General features: G+C 36.6%; 1 long non-coding RNA gene across 1 annotated transcript; it reads right to left on the bottom strand.

Annotated features, from left to right (window-relative positions):
- Positions 1-3,851: 3,851 nt before the first annotated feature.
- On the bottom strand, positions 3,852-5,445 carry LOC115920005. Its single transcript, XR_004062115.1, has 2 exons — positions 5,008-5,445; positions 3,852-4,245 (listed from the first exon to the last, which is right to left on the bottom strand). It is a non-coding gene; the product is annotated as an uncharacterized LOC115920005 (long non-coding RNA).
- Between the last annotated feature and the right edge of the window lie 217 nt (positions 5,446-5,662).

Consider the following 5,662-nt stretch of genomic DNA (forward strand, 5'->3'; position numbering starts at 1 on the left):
CGTAGTTCGATGTTCATCAAATTGACATTGGTATGTGAAACAATATGAAGGTTAGCAGCACTACATTTTTCGGCTTTCATTAATTCAGGAAAATAGAAAACCGAAATTAATTATATTAATTATGGCCCATAAATTACGTGACTGTAATTTCGATTCTATGTTTTAGAATTGGTTTAGAAGGAAAAAGAGACATCATTAAAGCCACCTAATATCTTTCGAAAAACTCTCTTTAAAACTCATTAGCACAGCAATCAAAATGTAGGTCACAATTTTGCCGAGGGGACATTGTTTTGATGGGCATGAGACAGATGGTTTTGGATATGCATCAAAAATTCATATCTCTCGTCAAATTGATAAACACTTGGCACATGGGGGTTGTGTTAAGACCAGTTGATCGTCGAATTTATGCCCTCGCACCCTGCAGGATTTTCTTTAGGAGGGCCAGCTCATCGGGCTTTACAAGGGGAAGAGGGATTCGGACAGAGATGCTCGGATTCATTTGGAGGATGAAAATGAAATATGGGTCGTAAAAAGTTGCGCGAGTTTTCGAGCATTTTTGTGCCGAAAATTGAGCCTAGTGCTGAATGAGACGAAATGGATCTCTTTCTCAAAATAGAATGTTAAGCCCTTATTCTTTGGAAGGATTTTGGAGACTGTTCGTTGCCGAAATTTCGAGAAAGGTAACTAGAGGTAACGGTGAAGAGAATTGGAAAATGTTGAAAGGGGACGAAATAAATGTGATAATAAAAACTAAATAGAATCGGAGACATAATCAAAATAGAATGTATAGTGTGAGGCGCATAAAAAATGAGATCTACAGGGAAAAGGGGGAAATGGTGTGTTGGGAGAGTAGAGGAAAAGAGAACAGTAGAATTATTAAAATGAAGGATGGTGGATGGGTAGTTTTTTTCGATGTAGAAAGATAGAGAAAGAGAGTGACAGAGACATAGAGACAACCACAAATAAAAGTAATTAAGACTTGAATTTGAGTTGACTAAAGGTATTTTGTCAATGAACTCTCATCAAATACACCGAATAAGACGGAGCAAAAAGTAAAAAAATAAATTTAAAAATCTGTATCTGCCTTGCTATTCAACCTGGCTGGTCGAACCTTATTGGAGGCCTTTATAGATCCAAACATATTTTCTTGATAATCTGACAGACGATGACTTTGTCATTGTTTCCTAATGCATATTACTGCAAAACTGGACGCAATGTATGATAAACCATGTATGTCCATGGATAAACAGAATGAAAATAAAATAATAACGCATCACTATACCTTTTACCAAAGGCAGTGGGGGTGGGGTAAAGAGGCATGGAGGAGAGAGAGAGAGAGAGAGAGAGGAAGAGAGAGGAAGAGAGAGAGGAAGAGAGAGGAAGAGAGGGAGAGAGAGAGAGAGAGAGAGAGAGAGAGTCGAAAAGCCAAAAAGACAGAAAGATGAAACTTAAACAAGTATAGATAATGAATAGTGTAATTATCATCGTTTGGCTTTGAGCGAACAGTAGGCCTATATAGACAAATATCTTGGGATAATTATGAATGAACTGTGTTGATTTCTGCGGTTCAGGCATGTAAGAGAGCGCTGGGAAACACTATCAAACGTCAAATAATGAGTTCGAAAAAGAGAGAGAGAAAGATGGGAGAGAGAGAGAGAGAGAGAGAGAGAGAGAGAGAGAGAGAGAGAGAGAGATTCGTTCGCGTGGATGTCGTGAGCCTATTCTATTGTGAGTTCATTTTTTTACGGCCCCACGCGCGCGTCAGACGACAACCAGCCGAGTTGTAATTTTGGCGATCGCACCTTTTGTCCGCTACACAAGTTTCCCACGGTCGGCTACTACCGTGTTTATTCGTTAGACGCAATCTCTTAGTCTGTAGCAACAAAACCCTCTTCAGTCATTTTCGAAGATGATTGTCTAATTTGAGCTTTTACATTATAGTTTGACCAGTAATATTTATCATTACTTTCTTTTTAGAGATATTATACGTCTCATTATTCGTTAAAATGCAAATCTGTTTAAATAAAGTTATACAAATCCAGGAATAGTATTGTAAAATTGTTAATAATGTTTGTTCTTAGAGACTATCTAATCGTGTGACAAGCTCCTTTACGCTGTCAAATACCGCAATAATTTTGTTTGACTTTTTCTTTCATATCTCATTTCTCTCACTGCGTAATCTACCTCACTTCGTATTTTTGCTTTGTTCGTTTGAAGAGAAACACACAAACATATATTTATCTTATAAACTATATTCTTTTATTGACTTTTTGTCGTTGATTCTTTCACTCGTCTGAGCTTGGGTTGCTTTCGTGTTTGGAAGTTGCCATGAAATATTATTGAATGGAATTTTGGAATAGCATTGCGATTCCTCGACGCGTAATCTCGGCTTGGCAGAGCGCATCGCTCGGAAACAAAGATGAATAATGCCCAAAAGAAAATAATCATTTTTAAAAATCATGCATGGACGCTTTGTGTAATAGTCGTGGGAAAGCGATCTCAGGGTTATTCGCTGCCCATTCCATTGAATTAACGGAGGATTTAGGTGAAAATATGGAAGGAAAATGAAATTTGTTAGTTCGCCGAATCTTGTCTAATACGCATCAATTATTTCCGGCCGTGGTGCAGCTTGCATAATTAAGGATGTTTAATTTTTCCTGAATTGGGTGTAATTGTGCGGGATCAAAGTGCAGAATGTGATAATTGAAGGCATGTTTTTATAGTGGAAGAATTGCCATATTTAATAGGCGATAGATGTATTGTCTTTATACTCCAGTCAGTCATCCGTTGTGTTCATTCAATCCCTTATCGATTTGTATATAAAAGCTGTTAAAATTCGGTATATTAATATTTTTTAATTCTAGGAAGGAATGGTATTTCCAAATGTATGATATTAAATCTGATGAAATGCATCGTTTAACCAGTTTCATATCTTATTGGTATAATTGATTGGAATGCTCACTAAATTTCTTCAATTTTTAAAATGCAGTATCGGGATATTTAGACCCGTTCTAAACGATCGAAGACGTCATCGGTTGTGATATTCCTCTTTTACATTAGAAAATAGATTTTTCTCCTTGAATTGGCCCTTCTATCTCCCCCCCCCCCCTCACACACACACACACACACACACACACACTTCGTGGCAGGTTCATCATCAGTTCATAACTATAAACCACTGATCTCTACGAAAATAAATCGTAGAGATCAGTGTTATAACCATGCACTGTTGGTGTGTCACGCGTAGGTCGTGTGACTGCACCAAAATACACACGTGGGACTGTGGTATATACAGCGGCGATGTGTAACGACAGAACAGCTTGTAATTGCTGTTGTTTAATAAATATTAAATTTGAATCACCTTTTTCAATTTCGATAGACTTGTAAGGATTATGTTTTCTCTTATTATGTCGTTGGTCCTGAGAAACTTGGTAATAATTGGCTAAATCCATGCAATATGTTTGATCTAGATTTTGCCGTCCTGATTCCTGCCTTAATTCCCTCTTTATCGCTCCCCACTCTTTCTCTCTCTCTCTCTCTCTTAATCTATGTCTGTCTTTCTCTCTGTTTCTTTTATTCCCCCTTTCTCTCTCTCTCCCTCCCCCCCCCCCCCCCCCCAATCCTCTCTTTGCTTGCAGGGTACTTGAAATTTCAGAGTCCTACATTCGGCATTTAAGTTTTTTAATTCAAATTCATTACGAAAGAAGTGTTTCATGAACTACTAGAATTATATCATCTTAATGTCACAGGTAAATCCTTGTTCACCTGCACCCAGTTCAGGGATTTATTTTATACAGGAGATTTTAGTTAAAGAAACAACAAAAACAAATAAGGATATCTCCACAGAGTAGTTTGAGTGAAAGATCCAAAAGAAAAGGATTTATTAACACTTAACCTCAAAGGTAGGCTAAGCTACAAAATATCACTCATCCAAATAATAAGTATAATACATAAAAACATGTATTGATAAACATATAATAGTTATATATATCAGCGGAATCTTTAGCCGACATGCAAGGCTTCACAAACTAACAGTGATAACTCTTAACATATACAGGTAAAATAACTTTACAAGGTTTAAAAGAAAAGGACTATAATTATCTTGAGGTATAAAACTATCAATCCTTCTGTTCATCTATGGCCAGGGCGGAGAACGTTGCCTTGGTAACAGGGGGGACAGTCTAAACCAGTTCCGATCGTCTAATACAGTAGGACTTTTAAGGGGCTGAACAGGGCGACCGATATCTGTTCAGGGAGGGTGACAACCAGGCGAAGAATACAATATTTAACAGTAGAAGAATTAACAGTACAAGAATATGGTTCTTGTACTCTCCTAAAAATATGACTTGTCTCGCTGGTGTCCAAATTAGCTCTCCCTTATTAATACAACAATGAGATATAATAATTGTAATTCTATAACCCGACATGAATAGAATGAATAGAAAGAGAGAGAGAAAGAGAAAGAGAGATAGAGAGAAAGAGAGAAAGAGAGAGAGAGAGAGAGAGAGAGAGAGAATGAGTTGATAACAACTAACTTAAACTTATTCACAACAAACTAAAAATAAAATATATACAGAGTAGTATAGAACACAACATAACTATGCTACAAAACATGAGCTCAACTGTACAACGATGTCATGAAATGATAAAGTAAAACCTAAGCTATTATATTCCAAGTCTCATCTCGACTGGAATAGAATTGAAAAGTTCAGAACATAACTAAACTTTGGCAAATTGAGTTAGGCCAAATTATTATGTTGATGAAAATAAAAATATATCACATCTTTCTTAGTGTAAACTAAGAATAATTATCAGGGCAGTATAACATACTGAAATAGAACATATCCTATTCTATTCTAACTGAATGTAATTCATTTCACTTCTTCTATCAAATAAAATACTACTAAAGACTTATGATAGTGAATATGAACAACTATATTAAAAAGGCAATATTCGATTACAGCCTAAGCAATGAATTAACAGGAATTAGAAAACAGTGGGTCTTACCTGTTCAGGGAGGGTGACAACCAGGCGAAGAATACAATATTTAACAGTAGAAGAATTAACAGTACAAGAATATGGTTCTTGTACTCTCCTAAAAATATGACTTGTCTCGCTGGTGTCCAAATTAGCTCTCAAAGGGAGAGCCAATCTTCCTCCCAAACCAGGCAAACAACCCCAATATTCCCTATCCCTAAGACAAAGGGAGTACCAGTAAATGTATCCACTGGTCATTCATTGTTTATGTACTCTACGAATTAGGGAAGTGGTCTGGGTTTTGACATAAACAAGGCCTATAGGACAGGGGTCTCTTTGTTCCCTTCACCAGTGGCATATACCAGCTAGGTGGTCGAAACATAAAAAAGGTTTAAAGGGATAATTCAAAGAGGGGTGTTACAATTTAAAGCAATATAGGTTTACTCAAACCTTGTTAATAAACAGGGTCTGACATTAATATGTAACTAAAACTAACCAATTCACTAAACGTAATATAAGTATGTTTTAAACAGCACTTTCCGTCAATTTAAATCATTTTTCATTAGATTATATTTAAGAATACCAAGCGCTCGTCAAAATCATGAAACATACGTTGGTCCCTTAAAGATGAAGTTGAGTTCTGGTCATGCGATTGCATTGTGAAAGAAACGGTGTGGTATCGACC

This window comes from Strongylocentrotus purpuratus, unplaced genomic scaffold (assembly GCF_000002235.5).
Source record: "Strongylocentrotus purpuratus isolate Spur 01 unplaced genomic scaffold, Spur_5.0 spur5_scaffold_7, whole genome shotgun sequence".
Taxonomy (NCBI): domain Eukaryota; kingdom Metazoa; phylum Echinodermata; class Echinoidea; order Camarodonta; family Strongylocentrotidae; genus Strongylocentrotus; species Strongylocentrotus purpuratus.